The sequence below is a fragment of the Lissotriton helveticus genome, chromosome 12 (assembly GCF_964261635.1).
Source record: "Lissotriton helveticus chromosome 12, aLisHel1.1, whole genome shotgun sequence".
Taxonomy (NCBI): Eukaryota; Metazoa; Chordata; class Amphibia; order Caudata; family Salamandridae; genus Lissotriton; species Lissotriton helveticus.
In genome coordinates this window covers 634,099,855-634,120,567 of record NC_136073.1, presented here as the reverse complement: position 1 = coordinate 634,120,567, position 20,713 = coordinate 634,099,855, and the positions used below count along the sequence as shown (strand labels likewise).

At 45.7% G+C, this 20,713-nt stretch overlaps 1 protein-coding gene across 1 annotated transcript in view; it reads right to left on the bottom strand.

Annotated features, from left to right (window-relative positions):
* Positions 1 to 20,713, bottom strand: part of CTCF (CCCTC-binding factor) — a 512,861-nt gene that overhangs the window by 364,590 nt on the left and 127,558 nt on the right. The window lies entirely within an intron of this gene.

The window sequence follows — 20,713 nt, the reverse complement described above, 5'->3', positions numbered from 1 at the left end:
AACCACTTCTGGCATATCCTAGGCGCCTTCCTGGCGCTCTCTCTCTCCCTTCCCCCTCCCCTCTCGCGCTCTGTCCTTTATTTTGTGTTTTCTTCCTTGCTCTGCCTTTCTTGTCTCTGTTTTTTTATCTTTCTTTTGCTACTTGTTCTTCATATCTTTCATTATTTTTCTCTTTATTTCTGATGTGGTGCTTCTGTCTCTCATTTCTCTGCCTGTTTTTTATATTTTCCACGTTTGTTTCTTTTCGTCTTGCTTTACTTCTATTTTTTGTTCACTACTTATTTGTTCTGACTTTTAAGACTTCTACTCCTCAAACGCTTTCTTTTGTTTCTTCTTTCTTATCTATCCATCTATTTATCTATCTTTCTCTCACCTTTTTTACCCTTTTCTCTTTTTTCTATATTTCTTCCTACCTCCCCTCTTTTATTTCAAATATCCTTGATTTTATCTTGTTCACTAACTACCATCATTTATTCCTTCCTTCCTCCCTCCATTTCCATGCAACGTGCTCCCTCCATTTCCATTCAATATATATATATTCTTCGCTATAAAGTTAGCCCCTAAGAGAATAATGAGTGGAGTGACTTGTACGTCCGCTCGCTCCCCCTCTGCGATGCGTCAGTCCGTACATTGCATCTTCACTGATCGAAGTTACTGCACTGAATGCTGCTTCATGCAATGCTTCTGAGGGCTGACACTGCGCATGTAGTAGTGAGTAGTGAGTAGAGTAGAGTAGTGAGTAGAGTAGTGAGTGCAGAGTAGTGAGTATAGTGAGTAGAGTAGTGAGTAGAGTAGTGAGTAGTGAGTGCAGAGTAGTGAGTAGTGAGTAGTGAGTAGAGTAGTGAGTGGGACATCACAGGCAGCAGCTGTGCAAGCTTCTTACACTCACAAGGAGACCACAGGCAGCTGAGTTGCAAGCTTCTCCCACTCACAAGAAGGACATCACAAACAGCAGCGGTGCAAGCTTCTCACACTCACAAGAAGGACATCACAAACAGCAGCGGTGCAAGCTTGTCACACTCACAAGAACGACATCACAGGCAGCAGCAGTGCAAGCTTCTTACACTCACAAGGAGACCACAGGCAGCAGCGGTGCAAGCTTCTCACACTCACAAGAAGGACATCACAGGCAGCAGCTGTGCAAGCTTCTTACACTCACAAGGAGACCACAGGCAGCTGAGGTGCAAGCTTCTCCCACTCACAAGAAGGACATCACAGGCAGCAGCAGTGCAAGCTTCTTACACTCACAAGGAGACCACAGGCAGCAGAGGTGCAAGCTTCTCACACTCACAAGAAGGACATCACAGGCAGTAACGGTGCAATATTCTCACACTCACAAGGAGATCACTGGCAGTACACACCACATGAACATACTCCATAACACATAGCAACAATACATTGGCATTTACAATGCCATTAGCTCAAACTCAAATAAATCCGAGCCCGATTGCATTTCTAATGCTTGTTAAAATTAGTTTCGAGTTGGGCGGTAATTGCTCAGGGTTCTCCCAGAAGTGTTTTAGGCCTATTTTACTGAACCAGTTTTTAACGTGCTTTAACCATGGGATAGTTTTTGAATTATCTAACTCCATGATTTCTTTTAGCCCGTCCCTATAGTCGTGTAATTCTGGCACCCGCCATAGTCTGACCCATAACATCAGTGGCCGGATTATAGTGTGGTGATCGGTTCTTTTGATGTTTAGGTCTAATTGAAGGGGCACTAGAGGAGTGCCTCTTGGGACCCTTACCAGGCTTCTCATGAATTTATTGTCCAGGACACTAAAAGTATCCTTAGACCCTGGTCCCCATATTTCTGCGCCATATAACACTGCTGGTTGTACCTTAAATTTAAAAAGTTCAATCGCCGGAGACACAGCTTTGCTAGTGCTCAGACTTTGCTCCCTAAGGATTGGCTTTGCATTCTGAGCGAATGCCACTTTACTTTTTTCCATTTGTGCTTTCCATGAAAATTTGGAATCCAATGTGACCCCTAGATATGAGAATTGGGAGACCGATTCTAGTCTTACTCCTTCCAAGAATAAGCAGCCTTTATCAGTTTTTGTTGGATTTAGGGTCATACATTTAGTCTTTTTCCCATTTATCTCCAGTCCTTTCTTGCTACAGTATTCGCTAAAAGAATTCAGTAGTGCCTGGAGTCCTTTCTTAGTTTGGGAAATCAAAATAGTGTCATCAGCAAATAGTAGAGATGTTACCCTTTCTCCATTCAATTTTGGAGAATCATTTTTGCATCCCTCTAGGTGTGACGGGATGTCATTCACAAAAAGAGAAAAGAGCGTGGGGGCCAGTACGCAGCCTTGGCGAACACCGCGCTCGATAGGGATTTTTTGGGTTAGTTCCCCACTTGGGCCCCATCGAATTTTCGCAAAATTCCCTTCATGTAACTCTTTTATCTGAACTAATAAACTAGTTGGCATCCCTACTCCACTCAGCATTTTCCATAAGAGGTTGCGTGGCACTAAATCAAATGCTGCCCTCAAATCAACAAAAGCAACATATAAGTGACCCTTTTTAATTAAAACGTATTTCCAATAAAGGCAACAAAATCTAAATATCTGATCAATTGTGCTTACTTTACATCGGAAACCAGCTTGGAATTTAGTTAGAATTGCATTTCCCTCCATCCAATCACTGACACGAGATAGAATGTGTCGTGAGTAAATTTTATGGAGGATATCCATCAGGCTGATTGGCCGATAATTGGAGGGATCCATCCTATCCCCTTTTTTAAAAATTAAAACAATTTCAGCTCCCCTCCAACTTTCGGGGAAATCTAAAGTAAGGGATAACTTATTGCACAAAAGGTTAATGTATGGTACCCATACTTTTAAATCGTGCTTGTATAAATCCCCAGGGATCTTGTCTAGACCTGGTGCTTTGCCAGACTTTATTTGGTTAATTGCCAGCTCGGTTTCTCCTAAAGTGAAACCCAGGCAATCTGTGGGGTGATCGTAGCATGGGACATCCGAATCCATATGAGCATCATCATATTTTTTATAAAGACTAGTAAAGTGATTAGTCCATGTTAGCTCATCCAGGTAGATGTCCTTGGCCACTCTCCCTATGTGGTTTCCGTTGGCTACTAGCCTCCAGAAGCCTACGTTATCTCTTGTTTTAGCAGCCAGCAACATATCAGCCCATTTTTCTTCCTCCCAGGCTATTTTAGATACCCTTTGAACTATCTTATAGTTATTCCTTGCTGTTTTTATGTCCAAAGGGGACTTAGATTTGATTGCTGATAAAAGAGCCCTTTTGGATTCTCTACAGGATCTGCCATACCAAGGTTTACTATGAGACAGATTCTGTGTCTTTTGTTGGTTCTTCTTGGGCATTTTAGTAACTACAATTTTTATTTCATTAAAAAAGTTTTTGTGTAGTGACATAAAGTGAATTGGATTTACCTCCTCTATCATAAGACCTATGTATAAACCAAAGGTTTCTGCAAAGAGAGTGTATATTTCTGCGAGGATCTCACCATGGTCTAGTATAAATGGCCATTGGAGTGCTCGTCTGTTGCTTATATGGATCTCAGCGTTGTCGATATTACTACCATCTGCTAGAGGAGAGGAAATTACTCCTTCGAACAAGGAGGCTTCCATTGAAAGACTTACAGGAAAGTGATCGCTTTCTAGCCTATCCTTTACCTCAAAGTCTAGAATGTTCGGCCAGATGGATATGGAAGCAATCACAAAGTCCAAATTGCTTCTGCAATTATTCCTACTAAAGGTTGGTCTTTTCAAGCTGTCAGACGGAAAATGTCCATTGCAAGCCCTAAGGCAATACTCCGTACATAATTTTGTTATTTGGAGTGCCAAAACCGAACATTTTACGGGTTTCGAATTCTCCAAGGCAGGGATATTATTGGCTTGATCTTCCTCTTCGAAAATATCACATAGACCCAAGATTGGTTCATAGTTACAATTTAGATCACCTGCCAAGATAACATAGACCTCCCTACCCTCTAATGTATTTAAAAAACAATATAATTTGGATAATGTTAGTGAGTCTCTTGATGAGGATGTTGGTCTATTATAGACATTTATTAGGACAAATTTTTTCCCTTCATATGAAATTATTTTTAAAGCTAATATAGCAAGAGAATTTGCATCCAACACCTCAATTTGTACCCTTAGGTTTACTTTCACCCAAATTAAAAGTCCACCCGAAGGCCTTCCACTTCTAGATTGAATAGCACCTATTCCAAAAGACTTATAACCAAGTCTATGTGGTGAGACTACTGCCCAAGTTTCCTGTAGCAAACAAAAGTCAAAAACATCAATGAAGCTTGCCCATTCTGGGTCCCTTAAGTTTTTTACAACTCCAGCTATATTCCAAGAGACCAATTTTACAGGCTCCCTTGTTCTAACTAGGATCTCTGGGGCTAAGTTAGATAACTCCCTTTGTCTAACTGGGATCTCAGGTTGGGTCACCAAGGGTACTTCCCCAGTTGTTAACATTGTACGGCCCTCCCCCTGAATAATTCCATCCCTCACAACCAGATTGAAAACCCAGTATTCCCCAACACTTCAACTCCATTGACAACACCCTTTACTTTCCTCGCCCCCCATACTCAAAAAACATCAATCACAATCATCTAGGCCACTAAATATGTCAAATCTATTCATGGTCTCTAGAGGTGTGAATGGTTTTAGATGATCCATTCTCCTGTTGTTTACATTGTTGGGTCTGGCTGGTACATAGTTCCACCCATAGGGATCTGGGGTTGGCAGGGGATAGGGCACATATTGGGGGTTCCTGACACTCTGTGCAATCAAGGGATAGGTGTTCAGATAGGTTTGTGATGTTATAAGATTGGGTGGTTGGTGCTGGGTTGGAAACACCACTGATCTTGGATAAAAGTATGTCAATGGTCTGGGAATTTTACGATTATTACTGTTACCTGGTGGCCAATTTAATATAAATTGTATGGCATTTGGGCCCCTGAAGTTTACTACCACCACATCACCCTCGGTATCCTTGGGTCTGCCCCCCAACCACTGAAGACGGCGAACGTGGACAATGTCGCCACTGATGTTATTTATAAGTGGCCTAAATAGACTCAGCCAATGCATAATCTTGTTCTTCAGTTGTGCAAACCCCTCCCGCTTATTTGGTTCCAACACAGGCACCCCTGTCAAAACTACAACAAAAGGTACGGCCTCTGGTGGGAGTTCTGGGAGTGGAACCCGTTTGGGTCTCCCCCAGTTGTACCTAGTACCATCCGCCTCCCTTGTTGGTCTCCCCGATAGTAAACTCGCCATGCCCTCGTGTGGTTTACTGGCTGGGATAGCCGAAATCTGGTCGGGTTTATCTTGTGGGAGCTTGGAGGGTGGGTTATGATGTTTGGTAATCTTATTTTCAGGGTGCTTCGAAGTAGATGGATTCGTATTCTGAGCAAGTTTTGGGGCAGTTACAATAGGTTGGATTGGCAATGTAGTGGATTGTAAGACATTACTTGCAGCTGATTTAATGGCAGCTCCCTTACTTCCCAATTCCCGTTCGATTTTCCCTAATCTATCCTCCACTTTGTTCAGTCTCTCTAAGATTGCAACTGAATAGCTTCTGATTAAGCTCTCTATACTGTGCAGTGTAACGAGTTCCTGAGCTGCTTGGGGCACGTTATCAGCCACACTAATATCTAGGCTGGCCACCTTATCTATCAACATGCTCGATGAGGGTGGAGGTAGAGTATTAATTCCTTCTGTCGTGGCTATTAAGGCCTTAGCACTTTCAGCTGAAGTTTTTGACTTTTTTCCAAAATCAGAATGGCTCAACTTTATTTGTTGTAATTCCCCTATTTTCCGCCGTTTTTTATACGGGGGTGGGCCATATGTTTTAGGCATAGGCATTATTTTTTTACCCCTATATCGCGTTGTTTTGCCTGGAATAGGAGCAGGGGCAATCGGTGGCTTCATTGTTTTAGGAGTGCTAGTATGATTAATAGACGGGGGGCCATTCATACTCAATGTGGGGCAAGTGTTGTGTATATGCGTGGTATCTTTCAATGCTATTGACTGGCTTTCCAGCAAAAATACACTGTCATTAACATTCTGGCTGCCCTCATCAGAAGAAATAGCAGGTAAGGATGAAACAATCACTGGCCTGTTCTTCATGCTTTCTACAGAACGGCGGCGTTCCGCTCGTCGCTCTTCTAGGGTGGTTCCCTCGATGTTAGCAGCAGGCTTTGTAAAATAATTGGCCAGAGTTCTATTTAGCAAACCCCCTTGCTTATCCGGCATAGCTAAATCAGAGCTTAACAGAGAAAATGACATTTAGCAAACAATGACAGCTATTAATAATCAAGCACAGTGGACCCTGTTACAATGAGGCAGGAATGGCTGTAGGCCAGAGGGTTGTGCCCAGTCCAGTCTCTTCAGGCCTCTGAGGGCCACATAGGGCCCGCCCTTTGCCCGGGCTTGGCCCCGGGCGCTCCCGCGCAGCAGGAAACTTGGATTACTTATATAGTAACCTCCAATTGAGAGAGGGGGGCGGGGCGGAGAGGGAGAGCAGCCCAGGTGTGACGGGCGCGGGTTATCCAGGGACTCCTGGGAAAGAGAGTCCTAACCCGATTGCTCGCAGCCCTCCTGCCCAGGTCCTCCCAGGCAGCAGCTCCCAGACGTGGATCACAGACCCCAGACGATGCGGGACCCGCGAAGCGGGTACCGCGAGTTGTAGAGATTAAAAACAGTCCGTTCGGCAACAGGCGTCAGCAACAGGCGTTAAGAGGGTCGTCTTTTCAATTTTCACTTAATTGAACGCATATTAATTACCATTTCTCATGGGTGATTCCTAAGCCACATGCACTGGACCAACTTGGGGTTGTTCAATTAATTCTCTACCCCCTTGCCTCTTGGTATTGCCTCTTGAAAGTAACATGTTGGTCAATACATTCAACTCTGACCTGAACTTATTATAACACCCAGAAATTAACATGATGGGCCCTCTAACAACACGGACTTGAGCTTAACCAGGATTCAATCTGGTTATTGTTAGGCGAGTTGTTACCACTTTGGCCTCACTACAATGGTAATTCTTTGTGGTTGTTGGAACACACCGAACTTTTAAATTCAATGTCCTTAACGCGTGTTCTATCTGCAGGCTGTCATCCCTCTCCCTCACCATAGTCCTGATGAAGACCCGCTTTGACTATACAATATCGCGCATATAGGGTTGAAACGTAGACGGTACCTCCCGGTCCATTTCAAGACCTTGCTTGCAAAAATATTGAAATTGAATAGAGCAGCAGGGTCATTGTGCTTCTATTTACCCTGGCTCTTCCAAACTTGTATATATTTTAATCACCTTGTACATATTACGCACTCAACTGTGTCACTGAGCACAATATGTCACTTGATCACAACTCACTTCAATTTTCACCTTGTTGGCAGCCGTGTACACAAAAATTCCTTATATGTGGGTATATATAAACGATGCAATTTATATAAAACATCTCAATACCCTGAAAACCTGATTTCTTTGTGATTTGTGTTCTTAGGGTGTTTGCACTGCAAACGCTTTAACATTAAACTTGTGCATAAAATATCTTGTTTTAAATTGAATTGTATTTATAAGAAATATTTGGTTACACCCAACAGAACCACTGTACTTTTTGCTTTACTATACCCAGGTTCTCAGGGACACAGGGTCACCCCATTGTTTGCTGAGTAGGCCTAACTACCAAGGCATACAGATGCCAGTTAGGGCAGGGAACAGTTGTACACTTGGGCCACCTGGTCGGTGGAGGCATACTGCAACCTTTACAACCCAAGAGCCAGGTCATCCTGGGGTGGGAAGCTCCAACAACCCAGACCCAAGTCTGTGTATTCCTTGGCTTGACTTGGTACTACAGGAGGTTTGTGAAAGGGTGTGGATCCAGTGCGACACCCCTCACAGAACTCACCTCCAAGAAGATGCCCAAAAAGGTAAACTGGACAGTTAGCTGTCAAAAGGCTTTTGACAGCCTGAAGGAGGCAATGTGCTCAGCACCAGTTCTCAAACCTCCAGACTACACCAAGCAGTTCGTTGTGCAAACTGATGCCACTGAGCTAGGGATGGGAGCGGTCCTAATTCGGATCATTGACGAAGGCCAAGACCAGCCTGTTGCTTTTATAAGCACAAGGTTACTCCCCAGGAAGCAGTGTTGGAGTGCCATTGAGGGGGAGGCCTTTGCTGTGGTTTGGACCCTGGAGAAGTTGAGACGATACTTGTTTGGTGTTCACTTGACAGTTCAACCTTACCACAGACCTCTCAAATGGCTAATACAAATGAAAGGTGAACATCCTAAACTTGTGAGGTGGTCCATCTCCCTACAGGGAATGGATCTTACAGTGGAACATAGACCTTGGACTGCTCATGCCAATGCAGATGGACTTTTCAGGTACTTCCACTTAGACAATAAAGACTCTGAAGGGAAAGGTTAGTCTCATCCTCTTTCATTGGGGTGGGGGGTGGGGTATAGCAAAGTGCCTCTTTTTGCATGATTGCCTCACACTTTTTGCCTAATGTTGATGTACTTTGACTAAGTGTGCCCTGGGTTCCTGCCAACCAGGTACCCAGGGCCTATGTTCAGTCCCTAAACTGTACTGATGCAAAACCCAATTGGCAACTCTCTGGCCACATGTAAGACCCTTGTAAAAGGTACCACGGGTACCAAGGGCACTGTGACCAGGGAAGACCTCTAAGGGCTGCAGCACTTATATTGCCACTCTTAGAGGTCCTGTACCTTTACACCCACACACTGCCATTACAGGCTGCATGTTCAGGTGCAGAGCAAAGTGAAGAGTCGACATGGCACAAATCCATGAGTACCATACCTATAGCCCACTGCACTGGCATAGGTAGACCACCCCTCTAGCTGGGTGCACTATACCAGTGGTGAGGATACAGGTGCATGAGCTCTGTACCCCTACTGTGCCTAAGCCAATTCTTCGACATTGTAAGTGTAGTAATGCCATAAAGAGTATATGGTGCTGGGAGTTTGTCATTAAGAACTCCACAGCAAAATAATGGCTTTACTGAAAACTAGGAAGTTTGGTATCAATCTTCTCAGCACATTAAAGCCACTCTGATGCCAGTGCGGGATTTATTGAAAAATGCACTCAGAGGGAATCTTAGAGATGCCCCCTGAAAAACAACCTAACTCTAGTGTTCTGGCTGAGTGGCAGCTCGCCAGCTTCCACCACCAGACATGTTTCTGGACCCCTAGGTCTAGAGCCTGCCACTCTCGGGGTCCTGGGACAAGGTGCCAAGCCTGCTCCCCTGGGACGGGCAGGGTCCACGAAGGAGAATCTTCAAAAGTTTGCCGTGTTTGTGAGCTACCCAAGCTATTTGCTGCTCCCAGCAAATGGTCCCCACCGGTTCTGACCCCCACTTTGGGCAGGAGAATAGGCAGGAAAACCGAATCAGGAGGAGAGGTATGCCCACCTTTGTCAACCCCACCCCTCAGGTGGGGGGAGGCGAGGTGAAGAACAACTCTCAGTCCCCACCATCTTGCAGATGGGGGAACCCAGCCAACCAGAGTGAGGCTTATGCCCGCCCTCCCACTGACGGGTGGCATAATAGGGGGAGAAGAAGAAGACTACTGATTTGGCCCCCAGCTCTACCGACCTGTCCCAACCTCAACTGACTACAGCAAAATCCTGTTGTGTCCAGCATCCAGCAGTTCCCAAGAACCTGGAGGACCTGCCATGCCTACCCTAACCAGACTTTGTCTCCTGTAATAACTGGATTGGCTCACCAGCAGACTCCGGCTCTGGCCAAAGAAGCGAGTCTGCACCACTCTGAGCCAGACGCCCACGGCCCTAGTTCGAGTGGCCCAACACCACGAGCAGGTCTCCCCGGCGATCTTGACCTGGGATCTGGTGATCCCGGACCAGAAAACCAACTCCAAAATGTAAGTACTTACCATTAAACCGATAACACTGCAACCGGGTCATACGGGGTGAAACTGTGCACAGCGGGGCCGACGGACTCCATTCCCCAGGCTCCTCCACTCCTTGCTCCCTGCTAGTCATCGCCAGCTGCGCCCGGAGGCCCTTTTAACCACCGGCGGGTTCTCGCAGTGTGGGACACTCCAGCAACCGGGGTGAGAGAGCCATGCACAGCAGGTCCGACGAACTCCATGCCCCAGGCTCCTCCGCTCCTTGCTCGTCATTGCCAGCAGCGTCTGGAGGCGCTTTTAACCACCGGTGGGCTCCCGCAGCGAAGGACGTGCGCGGTCGAGCCCGGGCCAAGGGCGGGCCCGTCCGCGCCCGAAGGAGGCTGGGCTGGGCCACCCCTCTGACACGTTCCATCCACTAAGTTCTGTTGAGGTGAGTCATACATACCTAATAACTGGGAGTGCTGAAATACCACGTTAGGGGTAAACGTACAATCATAACAAGCTCCCGTCCATTTACCGCCATAGACAGCATGCTGGAGAGAGCAGTTAATATTGTTGCCACTGAGATAGAGTTAACCGAGAGGCGACTGTCCTTGGGACTGGCAGCTCCACAGACTGCTCATTTAGCAGGGGAGGGTCAAGACGATTGTATTAGCCCCCACACGCCGAACTTATTTGTCAGCACCACCAGGCACTCACCAACTTTGGGAAATGGCTGTAACAAAGAAAGTAATCATGTTAATGAGGGCAATGGGGCTATTGAGGGCTTCCCAGCAGTGGCTTGCAACAAGGATATCGTACCAAATATGGAGGTCTCCCAAAGCCAGTAATCACAGGGGAAAAAAGAAAAAGAAAACTGACTAAACCCATCAGCTCCAAGAGGAAACAACCTCCCCGTTTAAAACAACAACGCACCGCCCTGAGCTCATGGATTCAAGGTCTGGCGACCCCTGTGAACACGGAGACTGCTGATGTCACTGTCGATTTAACGTAATCTGAAACATTAAATCACTCCATCCACACTCAGACTGAGTCCACAGCAGCCCCTCCTACTCGTTTTAGACTTGGTGATTCATCAATTGACATTAAAGTGGATACTGTACATGAGCGGAGACCTCGAAGATAAGAATTACACTGCACTTTGGAAACGCTTAGATTGTTTGGAGTCATTGACAAAAAGTACACACACCAATATTCCTAAATCGACCGTCCAACAAGGGGAGGTCTCCAAATTGCAGTCCTTTAGTGCAATGAGCTCAAATCAACAAAGGCAATTCCGGACACCTATGCCCCTTCCCTCTATCAGTGCCTGTGATACTTGTAGCAAAGTCAAGGAATTTTTTTCATCTAAACCCATTCGTGCCAGAAACAAATCACAGACTACAGGATGCACTAATAGTCCATACCCTCCAACTCATCCAGCCGATTATGCTGCCACCACAAATCCCGCAAATAAAGCCACTCCAGGGTGTAACACTCCAAGCGTGACCAGCACTATCGAAAACCATGCTAGCGGGAGGTTTGCTGAGGCCAGTAAAGTCCTTAGCCTACCACTGGCAGCATGTCCCTAGTCTTAGCAGGCGTCCCACCACCCTAAGAAAAGATCAGACTGAGACTTGGGAACAATTGCGAAATAAAAGTGCTGGTTGGCCTGTCAAAAAAAGGGTTTAGGGTGACAAACATTAGCGACATCATAATGGTACGTAGGGTAGGGTGGGTTGGATCCTCACCAAAGAACATGAAGGGAGACTGTGTTGTCATTAACTTTCGACGACTGCCACTGGTAAGATCGATACTAATGACACAGGAACTCAGCAGAACTATCCCAACTCTTATATGGTCACTGCCCCTAGATTTTTTCTAAAAAACGACCGGGGCCAAACACCTTTGTAATTTCCCCGCATGCGGTGCAGAACAGGTTTTCCGCCCTGTCTGGTTTACACAGCCTGGATTGACTGTTGCCTATTCTAACATTAGTTGAGCCAGTTCCCACTAAACCCAAACTCAATTCCTTAGGTAATGACATTTCAGAACCACATGACCCAAACTTACATGTGCTAAGCTGGAACGTTGCCACCTCAGCTTCTAAAATAGGCTGTGAAGATTGGGTAAACTTAGTCCAAAAATATGACATCCACAAGTTTCAAGAAACTTGGGCCATAAGGGATTTATATTTAGAAGGGTTTGCATGGTTTAACAACCCAAAGTAGGCCGCCTATCTGGAGGACTTTCTATTTGGGTCAACATTTCCTCAGTTGGTAGTGCTAAGACTCTTGCCACAAACAACAATAACTTTCAAGCCCTGATCTACACAGGGGGTCCCACTTTGCTTCATTAACTTTTATAACAACAACTCCCCGCCCTACTGTGTGCGGATGGTGCGGTCCTAATGGGCTGCACACCGAACGCACTGCACACTTTAGTTAGGGGCTTTGTAGATTTTATGGCTGGTTTAGATCTTTGCACTCATTTTAAAAAATTGTTTATAATAACCTGTGGTCCCAAAAAGCACCCTATCAACTCAATTAACACAGGATCTGAACGCTCCTTACTCATTTGCACCTTCTCCTATTTGGGGCTAGTATTTTCAGGCAATGTCTCTTGGGCAGCCCATGTGGTTCATAGTAGGAGTAAATTTCTAAAGGCCACAAACTCAATTTTGTGCCTCCCACAACATAAAAGAACTGAGGTAGTGTAATCTATAACTAAAATGTATAAAACACAGTGCATCCCCACCGCAGCATACGGTGCTAAAGTTTGGGGCTTTACAAAATGCAGTAGTATTCAGGGAGAGGAAAATATATTCTGTAGGAAACTTCTGGGGGCCCCAATTTCATCCTCACATTTTGTTTGCCACAAGGAACTAAAACTGGTTTATATTGAAGACTATATTAGGGCTCCTCCTGCCATATTTTGGCTAAAGGTTTGGCAAAACCTGTCAGCGACCTTAACAAGAGACATAAAAGCTGATCGCCTTAAATGTGGTACGGGCCTGATTCTGTTTTACCTACCGGTTGTGTGCTATTGCTGGCCCGCTGCTCCTGGGGGTTCCTTGACTCACTGCCACTGCCTCAGGTTGGGACGCTGCTGCTGACTGCTGTTTGGCGTGAGGCACGGGTGCGTGGGGGACCGCCATTACCGTTGACAGCGCACAGACTACAATACCCAAAGTTCTGTGCGGCGCGCACGGCATCGCTGAGCGCCAGGAGGAGCTCAAAAGGGGCCCAGGGCTCCCGCGGGGTGGGAGCTCGCTTCTGTTTTACCTACCGGTTGTGTGCTATTTCTGGCCCGCTGCTCCAGCTGACTGCTGTTTGGCGTGAGGCACGGGCGCGTGGGGGACCGCCATTACCGTTGACAGCGCACAGACTACAATACCCAGGGCTCCCGCAGCGCGGGACAAGCGCGGGTGTGCCCGCGCCGCGCCAAGGGCGGACCCGTCTGCGCTAGTCGGCGACAGGAAGAGGCAGGGCAGGGCCACGCCCCTGAGCTGTTGCATAGTCCTCTTCTATGCCGCATATTGAAGGGCACTCTGTTTTGGATTTCAGTCAGGTGATATCAAGGAGAACAGCGCTCGTTACCAGAAGGCGCTGAGAAGGGGCCAGGGCGGGCCCTTATGAGACTGGTAAGGTTGGGCTGGGCCACCTTATGATCCTTTGACTATTGTTACTTTCTTGGTGTTAGGATACTGTATTAACTCATTGATTTGGGCAATGTCTTCAGGGGGGAAGAGGCCCTCATGTAAGTGCAAATTAGGGGCGGGAGGGGTCGCGGGAACGCTTGATGCCTTCCTGTCTAGAGCAGAATCGGTTTTGATGCATGAGATTCAGATAACCGAGCGAAGGCTATCCTTAGAACCCTTACCTCCAAACCCAAATTTGAGGGTAAGTCCCCAGGTATTGGCGACATGTATAGGCCCCCAACCTTCACCCTCTCCAATGGTCGAAGCCAGCAAAGTTGTGGCTCTGAGATCTTATTGGAATACCCACCTCCTCCCGCTACTAACTCATGCCCAGTAATGGTTACCACACAGGGCAAAAAAGCCCTGCAGGCTGGCCAAGGTGAACCCCCATCGAAGAAAAGGAAAGGACGGGCCCATCTAAGGCTATTCCACAGTCTACCGCTGGAGAGAAACGGAAGTCAGTACAGAGGGAGCAGGATGGATGTATCCAATCTAATCCATCTGGCAGAGAAGTCAGCAGCCCAATAAACATGTCTGAGGTTTCCCTTTATAAGCGACTGATGCAGGGCATGGTCGATCTTCTCGCACCCCTGACACAAATTAGAACAGGTTTTATTACAATCTCCCCCCATCCAAGCCACATCTCAGATAGCAGGTAGGTGTGGGGATTTACATGGGGGAAGTGGTGAACAGCCAGCAAGAGGGATGGTCCTGGAAGAACTAAATGTCCCTGGTCTAGCCTTTGATTCTAGTCATCCAGCCACAGATCTACAGGGGGGAGGGGGAGGGGGGGGGGGGTTTGGCCTTCTTTAATAGGGCTGAAATCCGCCTCAATGACTTCCCGATTACATCCCTCCTTCCCATTGGGTCCCTTAGATGCTCCAAATGAGCCCTCCTTTTTGCACCTTCCCCCGGAGGCCACCCCTTATACCATAGTTTTGGGCAATGTCCCTAAGTTGGCGCCGTTGGTAACTGAAGGCTGGCCGGCTCTAAAAAATAAGGCCTCACACCTACTGAGTTTAAGGACGGGGCTTAACAACCAACTGTTTAAAGAATTTAAAATGGTTCACAGAGTCCCCTGGGTTGCGCAGGCGCACAAGTCACTCCGGGGTGATTGTGTGGTTCTAAGCTTTGGTTCCCCTGGTTGGGTTCAGCAAATTCTGGAGAGGACGGGGGCTGTTATTGCCCGAGATGGTATTTCTGTCCTTCCCCTGGGGTATTTTTACCGTCCTATACTCGTTCCTTGCTATGACGGAAGGCGAAGGCCCTTGCAGCCACTTGGCCATAGCAACCGTTCCATTCCCCTTCATAATCGATTTAATGCCTTAGCCTCACTTGAAGATATTGACTGACTGCCGAGCTCTGATATTAGTACCCCCACTGGACACCGTCCTCCCAGGGTCACGAAGAGCCCTGGACACGGCCCCTCCTCTTGCAAAACTCCGAAGCTCCCCATCAGATACAGAGAAATCCCTCTAGCGAGGGATGCAACGCAAACTAATTAAGGGTATGAAGGTAGAGACTGTTCTTTTCATGAAAGACAGGATAGGGAAGTGCAGGCAAAAAAAGGTCACTCAGTATCCATCGGGCCATACACTTATTCAGTCCCCTCCGGGTTGTGGTATTCAGGTGGAGAAGGAACCAAAGTCCCCCTCCCCCCCAGGGTATTCCAGGTTAGACTATCCTCTGTCCATTATGACAGTTGGTTCCTGGAACATCGCAGGTTTACAATCCAAAACTGTATCGGAGGAATGGGTCGGGTTTGTCGAACAGTCTGATCTTCTGGCTCTCCAGGAGACCTGGTGTGTAGACCAGGTCCACCATCCTGGGCTTTTAAAATTCTCGAAGCCAGCGATAGGGGGGCAGAGGGGTAGACCTTCTGGTGGTCTCATCTGCTAGGTGAGACAGCAAAGTGGGTTAATGGTTGAGGAGGTCACCATTGACAGCCTGGATATCCTGGCCCTACGGCTTCGGGTAAACCACGCCCCGCAATCCTGGTTATTAATGTGTACGCCAGAGGACTTTCGGGAGGGAAGCGCTCCGAGACGGTTGATCACCTGGAAAGCCTCACAGAGCATCGGAGGGCAGGGTGCAATTTGATAATTATGGATGACTTTAATTGCACCTTTGAACCGTTGGATTCAGAGGATTGTAACTTAAGTGCAGATGAGGACAAGCAGTGGGGAATTCCGTGTTTAGATCTGTGCCCAGTTAAGAAATGGACAGAAGCAGCCCTTCAACTTAAAGGGTTGTGTTTGGAAAGGGGTGTGCGTGCCGTTAATGGGAGGACCGACTGATAGGATGGGTGCTTCCACTTACAACAACAGTGGGAGGAGTAGTCGCATTGACTATATTTTCCTAAATGTTGAATCCTGGAACTCCTTAATTGATATGAGGGTTCAGGTACGGCCGGAAAGTGACCATGATCCACTGATCCTGCTAATAAAGGCCTGGACATATTACAACTACCGTATAGAGCAGCTAGGCGATCCCCTGCCAGCAATTTCCCTATCTAAGGACATGAGGAGAGTAAGATGGTCCAAGATTATTGACAATGAAGGGGATCTCGCTGTAATGAAGGACCTGGTTGCCCAATCAATCTCCATCTTCCAAAGCTGCCCCACACAGGCGAACATTGATTTAATTTCCCTGCTGGTCCATTGTGACCTGTTCTCCAATTTAAAAAACTTTTTTACTAAAACATGTAAAAAAAATATATAAAAAAAAGGTAGAGGTTGGGGCTATAAAGGCCTCCTGGTACAATAAAAACTGCAGAGAGTCGTATTGCACGTTGTCTAGGGCCATCAGATCCAAAGACATGGGTGAGGTGAAGGCCGCCAGGGCCAATTACAAGGCAATCCAACTTAAGGCTAAAAAAGAGTGGGATGAGGATCGTTGGAACGATCTTCTCCTAGCGAGCAAAGAGAAGAACATGACCAACTTCTGGCAGCTGGTGAAACGGGGGAGCGACAGGACACCTTTTAAACCAATCAATTATGTCCCGCCAGATCAGTGGGCCGAGAATTTTAAGGCCCAGTTCTCAATCACCAATACCAATTTAGATGGATTCAAAATAACCTGTCCAATTCCAGCTTTGACATTTAGCAACTCTGAGGGTGAGACTGTCCTTTCCCTTGTTCCAAGAGGCAGGGCCCCGGGCCCGATTGCGTGCCTCCGGATTTATTCATCCATGATAAGGACAACTGGGTGATTTATATTGCTTACTTGGCTAATTCCATTGCCAGTGGTGTGCGTATCCCTGATACTTGGACTGGAGCGGTAATCATACCGGTTTACAAAAAGGGGGACCGAGCGTTGCCAGGTAAATACAGGCCCATCAGCTTGCTAGATTGTATACAGAAAATCGTTGCTAGTCTAGTCTTATGCCGGATCCAATCATGGGTAGACGATGCTAAGATTTTATCCCCCGTGCAGGCAGGGTTCCAGCCCTGTACTAGCACAATCAACCAGGTATTGAGGTTTGCGATGATATATTGGAGGGTTGTCCTCGTAGGTGGTGGCACGCTATATGCGGCATTTATGGATTTAAAGTCAGCTTTTGACCTCGTCCCACGTAATAAAATGTGGAGAGCCTTCTTAGAAGTGGGAATGCCCCTGGAGCTCCTATCGATGCTAGTTAAGCTTCATGATTCCAACTATGCCCAGGTTAGAAGATGGGGTTCACAAGGAGAGGTCACTGACAAATTCCCGGTGAAAAAGGGCGTGCGCCAAGGTTGCGTCCTCGCGCCTACCTTGTTTTCCCTATTTATAGACAGGGTAGGGCAATTTAATTTAAGTATTTTTATTGGTGTCTTTTGATACATACTACAAGCCCCTATTTGCCCACTGCTTTTTATAATGTGCATGGTCTACAAATGTATGTATTTCTGATGTTATTTTGACCTGTGCTTTTATGGATATTTTATATCCGAATAAAGATTTATTGAATTGAACGGACTGCTTTTCTGTGAAAAAATCTTTTAAGTGTGGAGTTGGTTTGTATGAAACCGTAAGAAACTGCAAATGTACAAAAGCTGAATTACTTTTTTCTATAGGAAATGTCCCAGTGCGATATCTAGGCATACCACACTGAGTAGAAAAAGTAACTTGCCACACCCCAGCATAGATCCAATAACAGGTCTATAGTACGGTGGATAATCAATGTTTTCTTTTTATGGCAAGTACTGTATAACGAGGTCTGTTTTGAGTGATGCTTTTATGGATGTTTTTTATACTTCTGAATGAAGTTATTTACCAAAAGTAAACTTAAAAAGTAATCTGAAAAGTAACATACAAAGTAATCTCAAAAGAAACTAAAGTAATTTTGACTGTTGACTTACCTGTAAACAATCGCATCCAACTGCATTTCAATTGTATTTCAACAGCAATATACATGCATAGTTACATGCCTTTTCTCTAGGAAATGTCCCAGTGTGATATCTAGGCATTTCACACCGAGTAGAAAAAGTAACTTAAAAGTAATCTGAAGATTAACGTACAATGTAATCTCAAAAGTTAATGTAAAGTAATTTGACTGTTGACTTACCTGTAAACAAACCAATTGCATCCAAATGCATTTCAATTATTGTATTTCAACTGCAACACACCTACAAAGTATTATTGCACTTACCTGCACCAGGCCTCACTTGGCTCTAGAAATAAATAACTAAATATTTCTATACAAACAAATTGGTGTGTGTTCAGTCTTTGTGAATGTGACGTCCCTTCTTGCCAGAGTGTGTACAATTAATGTTAACACTACCCTCTGATAAAGCCTTACTGCTCGCCCACACTACCACAAGTAGAGAGTAAGATATTATCTACTTTCACCTCTGCCTACCATTGGGGATCCACTGGACTCTGTATATATATACCAAAGCAAGGTATAGTGTGCACAGAGCCAGCTTCCTACAGTAGACATATCCCTTTAGCACTTAAATCATCAAGCCTGGCTACACAAGATATGGGATATTATGAGAATGGAGGAGATGGCTGGCTCTACAGCACGGGGTCCAAAAGCTTTAAACAAAAAAAACCAAAAAAAAAAAAAAAAGAAGACTGTGCCCCAGTTTTGGGTTATTTAGCCCAAAAATGTATTGAGCAGATTTGCCTTAATCACTTACAAGTACGTTGTATTACACAAGACAACACCAGGAAATGAGACAGCATAAGGAGGGGCACTTCAAGTGTGTCCTTTCTATAGGTTGCTAACAGCGCAAGTACATTTAATTTAGCAACTAGAGCTTATAGTAGTAGGTCAAGGTCAAGGTTTATACCGGTTTGTGTTTTTTTGTTCTATTTACCTGCAGACTGGTGGATCTTAACACTTAAAGATACAGGGGGGAAACAAGCAATGGCAAAGCCCACAAGTCTCACCTTTGGGCCTTGTTGGCTTTGCCAGTGGTTTTTAGCGATACTAATACTATACAGCATACCCCCATGCCATCTAGCATGGTTAAAGAGAAATGTAAAAAGCAGCCAATGATGCGGCAGTAGGCAACATTTTGTAGGCAGTACAACACTTGCCAACAAAATGACACAGGTGTTTTATTTTTATTTATTTGCCGATTCCAGTTAGTTCAGTAAATAATAAGAAAAACAATTGCAAAAGTGTTTTATTAAGCATGTGTGGGAAGCAACACTGTGGGCTAGAAGCAGTGGGTGCCACAGATGAGGGGATGAGAGCTAGGAGCATCACGGGGGGACAGTGGGGGAAGCAACTCAGAGTATGGGTTGGGGGGGAAAAAAGCAAATAGGAGAGAGAGCAGTATGGAGTTCTGGGTGGGGAAGAGAAGCCAAAAGGACGACAGAGTGCAACTGGAGCCTGGCGGTAGAAGCACAAAGGCAAGAAAGGAATGTAGGAGGAGAAGGCATATGGGGGCAACGGGGGAGTAGCAAACGGGTGAGAGAGCAACAGCGAGCGCACTGGAAGTAAGAGAAGCACACTACGGAGACCAGTGGCAAATTGATGCATTCTTGTGAGGTGCTTAAAACAAAAGTAAAAAAAAAGGAGTTACCTAAAAGTAAGCAACAGCAGGACACAAGTAAATTGTCCATGCTGCACTGGATGAATAGACAAAAGATGGACAGGGCAAGCCATCAAATAAGCAGACAAACAAAGTGACAGCAAAGCCAAACAATGGTACGCCATGGGTAGGCTGAAGCCCCTCTGTTCTTGGAAAGCCGATAATGTGTTTAAGGCAACCAGACAGTTGTGCTGTCTAGTAGGCTCGCTCTAAAAAGATTTATATCCTAAAGAGCAGCAGACGACAGATGCTGTGAGACTTAGGGCCATATGTAGATAATCTACATTTACCGATTCTAAAATACCGAATTTTACAGATTCGGTATTTTAGAATCGGTAAATGCTATGTAGGAAAAAAAAAAAATCGGTACAATTCGGTAATTACCGATTCGGTATTTACAGATTCGGTAATTCCCATTCATTCCTATGGGCCTGGAGGCCCACAGGAATGAACGAGAATGACCGATTCGGTAAATACCGAATCGGTAATAGGGAGAAGACTTACAAGGGTGGTAGGGTGTCACACTGACACTCTGTTGCACACCTGAATAGTGCATGGGTGCACATGTGGCACACATACACGCCCTAAGGGCATGTATGTCTGCCACATGGCACTTTTGGAAAAGCACAAATTTGCTTTTTCAAAGGTTTTCGATATTTACCACCAACTTGTAGTTGAGTGCTCCCTATATTAAGGATTCGGTAATTTACAGAATCAGTATTTAAGAATTCGGTAATTTACTGATTCCTTAAATTACCGTTCGGTAAATTACCAAATCCTTAAACCTGCCTCCTACATCTCAAATGCCCAATACCGGTCGGTAACGGACGAAATTCGGTAATTTCGGCTGTTACCGACCGGTATTGGGCTACCTACATCTGGCCAAAAATCTGTTCTATATTATCTGGACTTGGTTCTTAAAATAGACGATTTTGTAGTGCAAATCCTATTCCAGGAAATGTAATCTAGGCCCAGATGTAGGTAAAATAGATTTACCGATTTTTAATTACCGAATTTTACCGATTCGGTAATTAAAAATCGGTAAATCTAAGAGGTGGATATGTAGGTATTCCAGATGTGCTGGAATACCGATTCTGAAAAATTCGGTAT